Source organism: Ananas comosus, linkage group 16 (genome assembly GCF_001540865.1).
Source record: "Ananas comosus cultivar F153 linkage group 16, ASM154086v1, whole genome shotgun sequence".
NCBI classification, from domain to species: Eukaryota; Viridiplantae; Streptophyta; class Magnoliopsida; order Poales; family Bromeliaceae; genus Ananas; species Ananas comosus.
In genome coordinates this window covers 2666620-2683371 of record NC_033636.1, presented here as the reverse complement: position 1 = coordinate 2683371, position 16752 = coordinate 2666620, and the positions used below count along the sequence as shown (strand labels likewise).

The window sequence follows — 16752 nt, the reverse complement described above, 5'->3', positions numbered from 1 at the left end:
TATCTGCTAGCATTATCCCTAACTTCTATTATTTGGTTTGCTACTTCCTTCACCCTTCCTTGGTACTCAGTGGTAAGAATTTGCATTCTTTCCTCTAGTGTGGTAGTGTGTTCACGTAAATCCCTCAATTCGGTACCCTCTGCCATTCTACTGCTCTCAGAAGAAAAACCTAAACCTACTCTGATCTTTATTTCCAATTTTAACTATTGTGTTGCCTGGAATTTGATGCTATTACGATCTTACTTTCAGTTGGAGCTTATATTTGGTTTAGGCGATAGTAAATAAGATCCTTATGATGTTTATAAAAACCTAAACCTACTCTGATCTTTCTTTCCAATGTTAACTATTGTGTTGCCTGGAATCCGATGCTATTACGATCTTACTTTCAATTGGAGCTTATGTTTTGGTTTAGGCGATAGTGAATAAGATCCTTATGATGTTTACCGAGGTTTTGATTTCTTGTTTACAAAATCTTACACAAATGCAATTAGTGCTTCTAGGGAATTGTGAGATCATTACAATTACCTATTTTTGAGGATGTGAGTTGACCTTTTGACGAAGCTCCAAGTGGTTCAGATCTGGAATTACTCCATTGTGAGTACTCCTTTTGATTCTAGTTGAGATTTACATTGTGCCCTTACTCAAGATCTCAATCAAAAACCACTGGATCAATTCCGATGCTACGATGAGCAATTTTCTCACCTCCTTGGGGTCGAGACTACTTTGATACCAATTTGTAACGTCCTGATCTGAGGCGCAACCAACGATGATGATCAATTGCTAAGTTCAGACATCATTGATAATGATTAGACTTCACATTCTATTCTTCATGGACTAAGCCTTTCTCATTCCCTTCCTTCATCTATTATTATTATTTTTCTTATTTGTCTTATTTTCTTTCTTCGCATTACCCTTAATTGACTACTCTCCTCTTTTTTTTATATTTATTAATAGGTGTTACGTAGTAACTACTCAGATTTATATTATTATATAACATAAATTTAAAGTAATTTACATCAACCAAATGATTCCTAAACCATAAAAGAAGGACGTCAATAATATAGAAAGATCTTTTTGACATTAAAATTTAGTTTCATTGTAGAAGGAATAAACTTTTGGCATTTGATTGTTAAAAACCTAATTTGACAATTGTGGTTAATTGTACTTAAATCATATGAGAAGTTGTGCTCAAATACTATTAATAGTATGTGAAGAGTGAATACCATCTACTTTTTTATCCTTGGATGTCTAGAGTTTAGTGAGAGTTTGGTAGAGTGGTAATAATTTAAGGGTAGAAAAGTGGATTGTAACTATTCATATACTATTAATAGGAGCCTAGTTGATTTCTTGTCACACTCCAATAATCCCACATCGGATATGAATGGGAATGTGATTGGATATATAAGAGACTTAGACACTAGTAATAATAACCGGGCTTAAGCATTTTGAGCCGGTGTTTGGACCCAACGAGTTATTATTGCTAGTGAACTGGGTCGTTACATTTGGTATCAGAGCCAGTTCACGAGTCGAAAATATGTGGCGAGTCTCGGCTGAGCCAAGGTCTGAAAAACAAGGTGATAGGCTATGCCCGAGTCTGAATGACAAGATGACCGGCTATGTCGAGACGAGTCTCACATCGCCTGGTGATCTTGGGCTGTGTGTGTGATTGGACTGACGACGACGTCAGGGCCTTAACGGGGGGAGTCTGTGACTCCCCAATAATCCCACATCGGATATTGGTTGGGCCCAACGTTATTATTGCTAGTGGACTGGGTCGTTATAAATATAATATAAATTAAAGAGACTAAAAATTAATTAAATTTATTTATGTATATTATAATCTATAATTTTTTTTTGCATTCAAATTCTTAGACTTTAAATCCCCTTCTTCAAATCAAGGGGCCTCTATCATTTTTTTTTGAATCCTCACAAATCATTCGCTTATAGCATACTTGGTATTTAGGGGTGGAACTGGGCCGGGTTTGGGTCGGGTAATACTATGCCCAAGCCCGGCCCAAAAGAAAATGTTGGGCTTCGGGTCGGGCTTTTACCTATTTTTTTTTGAAAATTAAGGCCCAGCCCAAGCCCAAGCCCAATGCCCAATACCCATCGGGCTTTGTGGAGGCCCATTTTATGCATTTATCATATAATACATAAATACTTTTATTTGTATAAAATTAAAATAAAATGCTTATTTTTAGTTTGATCACATCAAAGAAATTACTATCTAATATCAAATATATTCTAATATGGAACTAAATATTTTGTTAATATATAATATATCCTCATATATATATAAGTATATATCATTAATAACAATATATACTATATATGATATATGATATTATTTATTTCTTTTATAGATAAATAATATATATATATAATTAAATAATTTATTTTGATAATTAATATATCGGGCTTTTGGGTCGGGCTCGGGCCGGGCTTGGACATGCCCAAATAGGCCCAAAATTTCTTCGGGCCTAAATTTTTAAGCCCGGCCCGAACCCAAAGTTATATTTTTAATACCCAAAGCCCGGCCCAAACATGGCCCATCAGGCCGGGCCTTGTTTAGGCCCGGGCCCAGTTCCACCCCTAGTATTTAATATTGAACCAGATAGTATAGTGTAGAAGGATTGGATACGATTGCGATTAGGATTGGATTGGATAAATAATAATCCAATCCAATATTTGATGGTTATAGAATAGTATATAAAATTGGATTATTTAATGAGAATTCACACAACTAAAATAAATTTCATAATTTAGATTTTAATTTGAATTGAGATATTAAATTCAAATTCAAAATTTAAAACTTAAACTCTAAATTTGAACTTAAAGCTTCAATTTTAATTTAAACTAAATTATAAATTTAAATTATAATTCAAATATGGGATAATTTGTGAGGCGGACTAAAACTACGGATCTAATAGTCACAAATCTAATAACTTTTTCTTAAGAAAGGGAAAAGAAAGAAATAATTCTTATGTTGAGTGCAAGGGGACAACCGCCTGCTTTCTGATGCGAACGATGGAGAACTCAAAAGCAATGTTCTCTTCTTTCCCCTCTCCGCTAATCTCTGTCACCATTGCTGTCGCTGCCGCCACTCGCCCTTGCCCCGCCATTGCCTTCGTTGTCGATGCCATTGCTGAGCGCATCAGCAAGTTCTTGCGCCGTCCTGATGCTACCTCGAAGGCTTGCATCTATGCCGACCTCAACGTCCACCGACCCAAGGAGTACTGGGACTACGAAACCTTCGCCGTGTAATGGGGGCCATTAGTTCGAGAGAGATAGAGGGGGATACCATAGTGCACAGGAAGGTAAGAGAGAAAATTGATGTCGATAGAGAAGAGGAAAAAAAAGAAGAAAAGAGAAGCGAGAGGAGATAGGGGAGGGATGGTATGGAGATGGAGAGGGGACAGTTATAATTGTATTGGGACCGTGGATGCATTAATTAAGACGGTGGAGAGAAGGCGAAGGGTCGTGTACGTTTTTGAAAATATGAACTGCTTCTTCAAAATTAGCTATGCATGACATTTTATTTAAGTATTGAGCTTTAATGAAAAGACAAAGTAATGAAGGTTTAAATGCTCTCCCAAAAATAAGAAGAGTGCCAAATCAGCTTAAACATTGAGCTTTCATATAGTTTAATAGATGCCCACTCATTTAAGCACAATTTTATAGCCTAATTTGCTAATTTTTATTTTTTAGATCTATTTGAGATGGTAACAAAATGTAGGATAATCATTGATGCAAGTTTTAATGCACAAGGATAATAAAGACCTAAGCTGAAGTATAAGGAGGCTATTTATTATTTATAATTTAGCCCTCAATTATTAAGATTTTGCCATAGTATGACCTTACAGAAGATAGTATGGCCACATTTTATTACCACCAAATGTACACTTTTAATGACAACTATATATAACGGCTGATATCTTATATGAAGATAAGGTGGAGGCGACATAATGACGCCAAAAAAGCATTTTCAATCACAACTTAACCGTTGCTACCTTATATGAAGATAAGGTGGCCGCGACATAATATTGCGGGCTTTTTTTGTATTTGGCTCCCTAAAAAAAATTTATTTTAAAATAACTTCAGCAAATTTATATTTGTAAAAATAACGCTAGCCCTGCCACACAGGCGCTGCCACGTCAGCGCCTCGTGAGCGGGACTGGGACCAATTTATTAAGTTGAACACGATGAATCATTCACCGTGTCCGTGTTTGAAAAAAATATAATATATATATATTGCAAAAAAAATATAAGAAAAATAAAAAGAGGAAGGAGTGAAATATAAGTATGAAACACGATGAACCATTCACCAACTTAAAACCATGTCGCTAATGTGGCGCCTGCGTGGCGGAGATAGGACCAAAATTATAATTATAAATTTGATGGAGCTATTTGTAAAAAAAAATATTTTGACGGGGCCCATGCCAAAAAAAGCCCAAATATCGCCAAATAAGCATTTTCAGTCACAACTTAACAATTGCTACCTAATATGAAGATAAGAAGATAAGGTGGCGGCGACACAATGCCGCCAAATATGCATTTTTAGTCACAACTTAACAGTTGCCACCTTATATAAAGATAAGCTGGCAACTTTTTGTCGCCACTAACTACAAAAAAAAAGTTGCACTGTATAAAGTTGGCAGGCAAAATCGCCACCAATAATAAACAAGTAACAAAACAAAATATATCAATACACCGTTTATATTCCATAAACATAACATACCCAAAAAAAAAAAAAAAAAAAAAAGCAAGCAAAATTATTCTTTTCACTATAATTTAAAAGCGAAGTTAACTTCTGATTCACGGCAACTCAAAAACAAAATAATAGTAAGATCAATTTGAAGACAAAAAAGTAATAATATCTTATATGTAGTGTAACATCCGTTCATGACTCTTTAAACATCGAAAAATGGAAAACATTCGAGGACCAAGAAGAAAACTTGAGCTCCTAACTCACCAGCGATTCATTCCCTGCGACAAATAAAAAGAAGAAAAATAAATTAAATAAATTCAAAAAAGAAATTAACATCAGTGTATTGAAAATTAAATTTAGTTAGTGAAGGTAGCCGACAGACAAAACCAAGTGAATATCTAACTCTCTTTGTCCAAACTTTAGAAGAGCAAGACAACAGGATGAAGCTACAAGCTCAACAAGTTCACAAACTATGCCCTCAAAACATTGGGACATTCCATAGCAGTGCGCGATCACGTGCAGTTCTTGCGGCTCCGGCCGTGCCACTGGCGTAATTGCCTCTGTCCCTCTCTCCCATTTCCCTCCCAGTTCGCAGCATTATTAATAGAGAAGACAAAAAAACAACAAGAACAACGACAACAGCCACCTTCCATTCCACACTTAACACCACAGCTGAACAAAAGCTGGAGCCTGTTGCGTTTGGGCTGGCCTGATTTTACGCCAAATTCAAAAAAAATATAGTCGTCTTAGATTTAGATTTTTTTTCTTTTGGTCTTAAATTTTGATGCCCAATCCAGCCTAAAAAACTGGGCCAGGCCGGATGGGGTGGATTAGGCCCAATTTCCTACGTTTTCATCAACCACGATTCATAGAGAAAAATATGGACCTATTAATCATTCGGCATTGAGGGCTAGCAAGCTTAGCCACTCTTTTCGTTCATTTTTAAGAAATGAACCTAACTGGAAATGTGAAGTAACTAAGTTTCCTACACAGAGTCTCATATACCAACCATTAAGCAGTTCACCAAAAGCAAAGGTTGGAGACGAATATGTATGAGTTAATATCACGACAAAACTTGGGAGGAAACAACCATGCGGAAGAATAAGCGCAAGTTTAGACCAAGATTTTAGTATGCTAATCGAAGGTAACATTACAATAATTTCTTTTCCACGTGAAATCCTCGAGATTTTAATTTTACTAACAACAAATTTTACAATATACTAAAAAATAACTACTATTTGCTGATAAATTTTAACTTTATTTGATTAGGTGAACTTTACACGGCCGATTTCTGAACAACCATTTGGATATTCTATTGAATTCACCCATGGTATCGTATATGTGAACTAAACTTATATAACTTTATCAATACTTAAATTTAAAAATATGTCATATTTTAATAATTAAACAATAAATGCAGATTGTTGTGCTGATAAGCAGCTACAATATCAAACAGATGTGAATGACCATACTATTTCTATTGAAGAAAACAAATCAGAAGATGAGATATACCATGAATTGCCAGATCGACCTCACAGTCTGAAACCACCGAGCACTTGCAAACGCTGTGGAGCCAAAAAAATTCCAACGTCAGTTTCCGTAATTTTGTTGTATGAATGGCAATGTGTTCATAACAAATAATACAGTGTCGGAAGAACTTTATCACTTATATACATCGCAGGAAGTGGAACCAATTCAATTTAGATGAAGAATTTAGACGAGACATTGGAGGATATAATAATCATTTTGCATTTACATCATTGGGTTTTAGATTAGACAAAGAAGTCGCGAAATGCAGGGTGGAGTATATACCTTCCACGCACAAGGACAAATCTACCATTTTCTAGAACAACTTATTCCTAGGGACGATGGGGCAAAATTCTTGCAACTATACTTTTATGATTCGGAGCATGAAATTGATCGATGGCTTGAACGATCTAAATATCCTGATAAAAGATTGATTCAAAAGTTAATGGGGTTATTATCAGGAAATCCTAATGTACAAGCTTTCCAAAAATTAGGTGACATACCAAATTAAGAAAATTACAGAATCACGTTGGATGCAAATGTCGAATTAGATCAAACAGTATATAACAAACCTACTGCCTCTCAACTTGCCGCAATTCGGTTAGAACGAAAAGATTTGCGACATTTCTATAAAAGAAGTACAATCATTTACAATAAATCAAAAAGGGCACATACAGTGCAAGCATATTATGGATGTTACGACCTATTATCGTATCCCTTATTCTTTCCAAATGCCGAATCTGGATGGGACCACTATGTTGTAAGACCAGGTCGAATTATTATTACCAAAATAATTAAACAGAGGAAAGTATGTTAAAAGCTTAAATTTTTAACATTTAATATTTATTTTAACGTATACATTAATTTAATTAATATTATTTAATTTTTTTACAAATAATACAAATATTAGGCGGAGTAAATTTGTTTTTGCGCAAGAATATTATAGTTACAAAATTTAACTAAATGAATTAAAAAAACAAAACAAAATGAAAAAAGAGCAACAGAAGTTGTAGTATGTGACTGCTGAATGAGCCACCACACATTTATAACCTCAACAAACCCAAATCAATAGATCAAAAGAGAGAAATTGATGTGGAGAAAAAACAAAAAATGATATAGACAACACGACCCAGAATTACAATACCGAACACAAAACTTTATTAACCAGAATTTTTATTGGCTCACTCAAAGAAATGTGAGTTGATGCACAAGAAAAAAAGGAAACATAGCGCGATTTTCCTTTTATGAGATGCAACAACACGAGTTGATACAGGTGAGCTTGCAGACCAATCACACAAAAATTGCAGCGATCGAAGCTGGTCGATGTGAACTTACGCTAATCGAAGGTAACATTATAATAATTTCTTTTTAAAATTCTAATTTTACTATCCGAGCTTTCAAATAGTTTGCCAATCAGTCGAAGAACAGGGGTTAGGATTATAGCCCGCATCGATGATTGTACTATATTGTTTGCCATAGGTAAGTCAATCAAAGCATGATGATTGCTCGAGTCCGAAGCTAAAGCTATGCTACAAGCACTAAAGGAGGCAAAGAGGAACCAAAGAAAGCGAATCACAATTCAAACAGACTCCACCGAATTGAGAGAAGCTGTCAATAATATTGTTACGGCCTCATGGAGTTTGAGGAATCTGATCAAGGAGCTTCAAACTGAAGCAAGGTATTTTGATTTTTAGAAAATTGTGGATGCATTGAGAGAGGCTAACCAGCAGCTGACTTGTTAACCCATTATGGTTGAACAAAAGAGGAAAGGATTAGCCTCGGCTGGTGATTACTTAATATGGATATTACAGGTGTTTTTGTCCCACTCCAATGTATTATGTACAGCAATTCGGCCATAGGCTGATTTGAATTAAAGCTCCATTTTTTTTTTTTATTAAAACAAGGAATAAACAATGGCATACTTGGACTTTGTAACTCAAATCCATAACACTTAGGTACTAAACTTTATCTATCAACCAAAGTTCTTGTATTGGTTCACTCAAAGAAATGTGAGTTGATGCACCTGGAAAAAAGAGGAAACATAACCCAAATTTCCTTTTATAAGATGCAAAAACACGAATAAATATAGGTGAGCTTACTGACCATTCACACAAAAAACTGCAGCGATTGAAGCTGCTTGATGTGATTGGCTAATTAGCCACCAGCTTAAATCCCTTCTTTTCCTTATTTTAATTCCGTTTTCTTCATTAAATCAGCTAGTTATACCCAATTTCCATGCAAAATTAACTAAAATGATCCTACTACTACTACTACTACTAATAATAATAATAATAATAATTAAAGGAAGAAAACTTGAAATTACTTTCAAAGGCTTTACATTTTCTTCGCCATGTTTTTAATCTTCCGAAACCTTGACGTCGGAAAAAGTCAGCGTGCGGCATCAGAGCGAAAAAAAGTAGGGCACGAGGTTTAGGGTTTTGAACCAACGGGGAATGCTTGATCACATCTTAGCCTTTCATTGTTATATACACGTTCCTAAAATTACCGTATAAATTATTTCATGTGGAGAATTAGAATAACAATTTCAATCACCAGCCATCTTGGGCCTGCCTAGGCCCCCAAGTTCACAATTTGATGCACCCAAAGCCTAATTCTGGTGGAGAGTAGGGGAAACTTACGGTCTGCGGAGATCTTGAACTGCTCGAGCGCGTTTACGCCGGAAGCCCTAGACTCGGCCCAATTTTCCGACTAAGGAGGACTCATAGGGAGGCGGAGCGGCATCTAGAGGGGGTTGAAGATGGAATGGGATTAATCGAACCGTTTGGAAGATGACCCGATACTTTGAACCGATTAATTGGAAAGCAACTAAATGGAAAGGGGTTGTGGAAAAAACACTGCTAGTTGGGCCCCATGGACATATAGGTTAGGCTAGTAGCTTAAGATGACAGGTAGGGCCCATAAAAGACAGATTAAGCTAATGCTGCCACGTGTACAAAAGAACATGAGTTTTCATTAGAGTTTATAGATATGTTTTATATAATAAAAAAAGGCATTAAAAACTATAAAAACTTAAGGAAGCCTAGCGAGGACAAGATAAAATTGAAATAAAATAGGTATTTTTTCTCAAAAAAAAAAAGTATTTAAAGGGACAATTGTGATATTACTAATTTGACAAAGGTATTTATGATATTTCTAACCTTTTGAGAGGTATGAATAAAATTACCATTTTTTTTTATATTATGGCAAGGATCTACCATTAAATATAATGACAAATGTGATATTTTATGCAAATCATATGCTACCCGCTTCGTTTATTTTATTCAGAAATAAGCTTAGCTATAAATGTGAATCAACTAGAATTCAAACTTGAAAATTCGGATATCAACCACTGAGCCCCTTGCCACTTGTTCTAGAAACGGTCAGTAATAAAATGTAAATTATATAATGGTAAAACACTATATTATACCGTCATCTAGATTTTTGCGATTAAACAAAAGTAATACCATATTTTTTGAATCACAGATTGGTTAAGAAAGAAAAAATGCTAAATCATAAGAAAAGAAATTGAAGTTTAGAAATTTAAAACCATAAAATTTGTTAGAGTCGTCGGATTCCTTATTTTAGCTAGAACAAAATTATAGAATATAAACTTTATATGGAATTTTTTTTTGTACTGTTCATCCAAACAGGACTTAAGACTAAGAGGTGATCATTGTACACTTTTATCTTCAATCTCTCTGTCTTATTTTATTTCTTTATTTATTTATTTTCTACATTAATTAGTTTAAGGCAAATTGGTAATAATAAAGTAGAATAAATCCTCTTAATGCTCGACATGCTCTGTACGTAGTATCGTCAACTACATTTTTTTCTCCCGGAATGTGCGTTGGGTAGTGCTGTACCCGAGATCCCAGTTGACTTAATTGAACTCGATTCCCAAGCAAGTTTCAAAAATTACTGATCTTACTTTACTTAAACACCCCTACAAAACTACTTAGTATTGTTGTTTGGTTATCCACCGTTTCTAGAACAAGTGGCAAAGAATTTGACGGTTGATACCCGAGACTCAAGTTCGAATCATAGTTGATTCACATTTTCAGCTAAGTTTATTTCTAAATGAAATAAACGAAGCGGGTAGCGTGCTACCTATCTCTCTCAAAAAAAAAAAAAGTATTATTGTTTGGTTTCACTTTTCGGAGAGTTTTTACCAAACTAAAAATTGCATGCGCTGTTGAATATAAAAATATAAAACTTTATTTTCTATAGCTTAAACTTTATTGATTTTGTAAAAACACCTTTGCGAAACAACCGTTGTACTCTAAAAACTTAAGCGATTTTTTTTAGTCGGCCCATGACGTGGGCTTAAATTAAATGGGAGGAAATTAATATGCTAGGAGCCTGGCGTAACTCGAACTCAGGACTTTCTGCTCTGATATCATGTGAAATAACCGTTGTACTCTAAAAGCTTAAACTGTTAGAGAACGGTGTTTAAATATTTTTATATTTAACACCCTTTTTACAAAACTACTTGGTATAACTTAAACTTTACAAACTGCTGCATGTTGATGGATGATTTGGCGGGAAAGGAACCATGTGAATTTTAAGAAAGCAATCTTTTGACTCTTTAGAGGCCGTTAGACAAGTATATAATGAAGTGGGAAATGAATATGCTGAATTTTCCTAAACCAAGTGATGAGTTTTGATTTTTGATTTTTGATTGCAATCTCATTGGTTATTTTTTCGCCCTTAACTTTTCTGAGGCTCTCTTTGGAGGCCCGATGCCTCAATTGTCGTAGCTAAATTTATTTACTGAATGGTTGAAGCGGGTAGCGTGCTACCTTTATCTAAAAAAAAAAACTATTTGGTATAATCTATTTAGTTTTACAACTATTTTCACTAGAAGACATTTGTAAGAGTCTTTGACAAGCAAAAATTGTACAGTTGAATAAAGAAATATAAAATTTCATTCTCTAGTAATAAAAAGTATTGAAGCTAGCTTGTGAGTTTGAGACTACTAAAAAGTTACGAGCATAAACTTGAGGGAGATTTGGAATTAATTAATTATTCTATTGTTTGAGCAATGGATATTGATTTAAATATATTAATTAAATTAATTAATTAATAATTTAATATTATAATTATAATTAAATTTAGGCTTTAATTAATCTTATTCTTATTTAGAAACAAGCTTGTTGTAGGAAAAATGGTGGAACAACAATTTAAGTCTTATACCTGCTTATTTTAGGGATCCGAAAACTACTGTTCTCGGGTACACAAATTTTTATTTGGGAACAAAGGGGGAACAAGGATTTATTCCCCCTTCCCCTTATTCTCGAACCAAGCATTGTCTTAGGAGGACGGAGGTTTTCGCCCTCCTAAGTTATTTTAGATGATAGAAATTTTGAATCGATTATCTGAACCGTTAAGGTTAATTTAGAGTATTTAAAGTGTCTAAAAACTAAATTTTATGAATTTAAAAACTATTTACGTAGACAGTATAAATACTTTAGATTAAATTTAACCGTCCCGATTATTTATTCGGAATTCCTATTATTTAAAATGATTTAGAAAAATGAAGGCCTCCATTAGGGATGTCAACGGGTCGGGTTTGGGTCGGGTTTTTAAAAACCCGAACCCGAACCCGAAAACCAAATTAAAATCCGTACCCGGACCCGAACCCGGCGGGTTTTAAAAATTCATACCCATATCCATACCCGACCAAAAACCCGAAACCCGAACCCGGACTCGAACCCGAACCCAAACCCGATGGATTTTAAAAATCTATATCGTTGAATGAAGATCTAAGGGATAAAAATTATTAAATATTTTATACATTATATAAATAAATAAAAATAAATTTATGTATATATATAATTTATTCGGGTTCGGGTCGGGTTCGGGTTCGGGTCGGGTAAATACAAAATTCATACCCGTATCCATATCCGTCGGGTTTTTATTTTTTATACCCATAACCGAATCCATACCCGTTTAGCTCGGATAAACTTGCTCCGTTCGGGTTCGGGTTCGGGTAATATTTCGGGTATCCATACCCATTGACATCCCTAGCCTCCATCTTTCTAAAAAGAATAGTAGCTGCACTCGGGGAGAGTCTCTCATATTTTCTAAAAAGGCATTTGGTGATTTAGTGTAGACTACATTTGTACCCTTGCATGTGATACATAGGCATGTTTGTATTGTCTAATTATATAACATAACATACAGTGAAAAATATTAAAAAAATAATTTCTTTTTATCAATTAGTTATAATTTAGAAGCAGGAAAAAAAAAAAAAAGAGAATACTTTACATAATATTTTAGCCGAAAAAAAATAATTCCCATCCTTATATACACAAGGGTACGTAAAAATAGTATCACAAGTTTACGAGAAAAAATAAATTTCTTTTTTTTTCTTGTGGCTACTATTATTTTTGAGAAAAAAGCTGCATTTTGCTCGTTAATTTTGTTCGTAAAAAAATAAATTAGCTAAAAATATAAAACATGATTAGACTTCGAATTTTAGATCTTGATTGTCAATCATTAAATTCTTTACCGTTTGCCTTAAAATTCTTTTTTTTAGTATAAATTATGTATGACTAAGAATAACTGATAGTACCAAATCATAACAATTCGTTTGCAATTTAAATATAAGATTCGTTTTGCCTTCTATTATTTAATTTTTCTTTCATCAAAAAGTTTTATATGAAATGGAATGGCAAATTAATTTTTTTTTAAAAAAAGTTACATGGTGATAAAGTGAAAAATTTTGGGAGAATAAAGTGCAATTTTTTAAGCTAACGGATGGCAAAGTGAAAACGAGCTAAACCATAGAAGGATAAAGTAAAATTTTTTAAACTATAAATGACAAGGTGAAATTGAGCTAAACTAGAAGGGGGTAATTTTGAAGTTTAACATGTGGTATGCTGCTATACTGATGAAGGCCTTCGTGCTACTAAGTTGCTTTCAGTGATACTGCTTCCAAATTGACGATTACCTCTGTTAAACTTAATCTACACTATTGAAAGTATTTGAAAACTAAATTTTATAATTTTTCGACATTATTTGGCTAGTGATCAAAATGTCTTAAAATTGATAATTTTAACGATTAATGTGATGCATTTGTGAATTTAACGGTGTAAAACAATCAAAATCTAATGAAAGTTGTAGAAAAAAACTCTTTTCACTATTTAGAATAAGGTCAATACCTTTGGTCTTAAATTCAAGTCTTTTATTATCATTTTTTATGAATTTTTTTATTTTTAGTCGTTCATTTTTAGATTACTTGCTTGGTAGGTAAATGATGTCGAAAAGTTATAAAATTTAGTTTCAAATACTTTCAATAATATAGATCAAGTTTAACGGAGCCGATCGTCGATTTAGAAGTCGTATCATTGAAAATAACTTGGTAGTATGGAGGCTTCCGTGCTACAGATGGTATAGCAACTACGGACTCGTTTAACCTTATGATTTTCTTGTTATTATTTATGTTTATATTAATAGAAATTTAACCAATCAGAAAGATACACATGAGGATACATGTATTTTGAGGAGAGGAGGGATTGCACTACGATTCTCTATTAATAGGTACCGTTTGGTTTGGGTATAGGCAAGAACTAGTTATTACAGGTATAGATACAAGTATAGGGATAAGAAAAATAGTGTTTGGATGAAAATTAGGTTGTTTTCGGGGATAAGAAAAATAGCGTTTGAATAGATAATATAGAATAAGAAAAATATTAGGTAGTTTTATATAGAAAATGTAGGTGTAAGTGGGGATAGTTATAACCGGTTATTATAGGTAACCGAGAACTACTGTTCTCGGATAAAAAATTAGCGTTTGGGTATAAAGGGGGGATAAGGGCCTATTCCTATCCCTATCCCCTAACCAAACAGTGAAACCTCTCTGGCGAGTTGAATTCGATATTAGACATTCAAAATAACTTTATAAATTATTTCAAATTATCTTTATTGTCACTTCTAATAGAGGAGAAAAAATATTGGTGCAACTTTCCATTGCTTCATACTTTAAATCAATTAATGCAATTTTTAATTTCAATTTTGAAAATCAATTCTAAGCTCTTTGATTGCAGTAACAAATTATGTAGCCATTTTGGGTAATTGAGCTAGAATACTTTTAGAAGCACCAACCACTTGGTGTTTTTAAGTTTCTAACCCTTGAATCTACTCATTGATTACTAATAGCACTTGAATCAAATACTATTCCACCTAACATCATCTGCCACTACCTACCACCATCATCACAACCCTATATCTCTCTATTCAATGACTAAAAGGGACTTTTTTATAAAATGACCTTCCAGAAATTCGAATTTGGCAAAATGACCTTACTAAAATTTTATTTGTAAAACTAACCCTTCTTTCGCCACGTGGGCGCTACGTCAGGAATTCCTGAAAAAGACGGTGAATTGTTCACCGTCTTTATAATATTTGTTGTGAAGGCGGTGAATGATTCACGGCCTTTGGTGCAAATCCCTATTCTGATGCGCAAATTTTTTCAAGTCTAGGGTATGGTGTCCTTGATAAGACGGCGAATCGTTCACCGTCTTCATAAGGCGGATAGGAAAGAGGGGTTTTGCACTGAAGGCGGTGAACGATTCACCGTCTTTGTGAGAAATCCTGATGTGGCGCCCACGTGGCGAAAAGAGGATTAGTTTTACAAATAAAATTTTAGTAGGATTATTTTGCCAATTTTGAATTTCTGGAGGATCATTTTATAAAAAAGCCCGACTAAAAACTCAAAAGCATCAACCCCTGGAGTATTCTAGCTCAACTCCTATTTTGGGCATATGTCTGTTACATAATTTATGAAGCTTTAAAATACAAAGAAATTTATTTTTTCTATTCCAACCCATAGGACTTGTATAATTTTTTTTAAGTATTTAGAAATTTGCAAATTCTGTTTGCTTTTTCATAAATCTAATCAAATTGCCCTTTTTTTTGTGTATAGATTTTCATATTCCCATGACAAATGACCCTCAACAAAAGTGACAAATCGTCTACTTTCCTCTTAATCTACATAAATTGTTATTTCCAAAGTGTAAGAATGTATTACCCTCCTAAATAATGCGATAAAAATATAAATAATACAACATAAGAATAAATGATGCAACATGCTTTTTTTTTTACCTTATCTTAACGACTATCTGAAATACATAATTTTATGTATAAAACTATGTTATGCGGGAGTCGGTGGCCGCCCCACATCACTGCAAAGCGCGGCCACCCAAAAAAAAAAATAAAAGAATAAGAACAAGAACAAAAAAAAAAAAATAATTGAAGAAATAAAATAAATAAAATATATATATATACACTACACCTTTTATGCTTGTGTTGCATCATATATATATATAACTTTATTGTACTAAGATAAAAGAGTATTGTACTTTTCTACTCTCTTTACTATTGTTTGAATGAGTAATATACTTCTTTAAAAGTATTCAGAAAATTTATTATAATATTTATAATTTTATTGTATGATTCAGAATATATTGATTCATTTGATAAAAATAAATAGTATAATATATTATTAAATACCGAAATATACTTTATAATTTAAAATTTTATTATGAAAAAAATATTATATTTTATAGTAAATTTAAAATCTCAATAAAATTTTAATAAATATCCTGTTCCATCCAATGCAGTGTTAATTAAGAACAATACTTCACAATTTTGTTGTACCAATAAGGATAGTGTTTTCTCGATGTACAGCCGTTTCGATTTGACTTCTCTAACTTTCCAGCCGGTTTTGTCTTTACCGGATTTTTAAATTAAAAAAAAAAACCCAGTTTTCCCCTTGCAGAAATTTTTTAAACAGGATAAACTTCAAATACTCCCACATGATTTTGCAGTTTTTCAGTTTAGTATCCTTTGGCTTAAAGTGTATTAAGTTAGCGCCTGTGGTTTCGCACTTTCTCACTTTAGGATTCTGTGATTTAAAGTGTATCAAGTTAGTATGTCGTGGTTTTATTTTTTTCTTTTTATTATTCATTTTACTAATTTTTTTCGTTAAATCAGTCATAAAGTTAAAACGTAAAGTGTACTAAAGTGAACATTTGATAAACCTAGGTAGGGTATCTGAAGTTTTTGGTATATAATTTAACGAAATATTAACAGAGAAAAAAAATGAGTGACAAAGTTAAAACTAAAGAGTACTAAAGTAAATATGATAACCTTAAATAAGGTATCTAAAGTTTTTTTGTATATAATTTAACGAAATATTAATAAAGGAGCCGACGAAAGGAGAAAAATGAAACCATAGAGTACTAAATTTATGCACTTTAAATCACAAAATATTAAAATAAAAAGTGCGAAATTATAAAATATTAAATTAATATATCTCAAAGTAGAGAATATTAAAGTAAAAAAATACGAAAGCACGAGAGTGATTTTTAAAGTTTTTCTAATTTTTTGTTTAAACAAAAATAAAAAAAAAGTTTTCTGCCAAGTGCCAACACACACTGCCAAAAAGCTTCCCCGGGCCCATAGTGCCAACCTCCCCTCTCCTCTCTCTCTCCTCTCTCCTCTCCCTTCTCTTT

General features: G+C 33.2%; 1 long non-coding RNA gene across 1 annotated transcript; it reads right to left on the bottom strand.

The window, feature by feature from the left end:
- On the bottom strand, positions 4761-8992 carry LOC109721995. The gene is made up of 3 exons (XR_002219348.1): positions 8875-8992; positions 6221-6273; positions 4761-4986 (listed from the first exon to the last, which is right to left on the bottom strand). It is a non-coding gene; the product is annotated as an uncharacterized LOC109721995 (long non-coding RNA).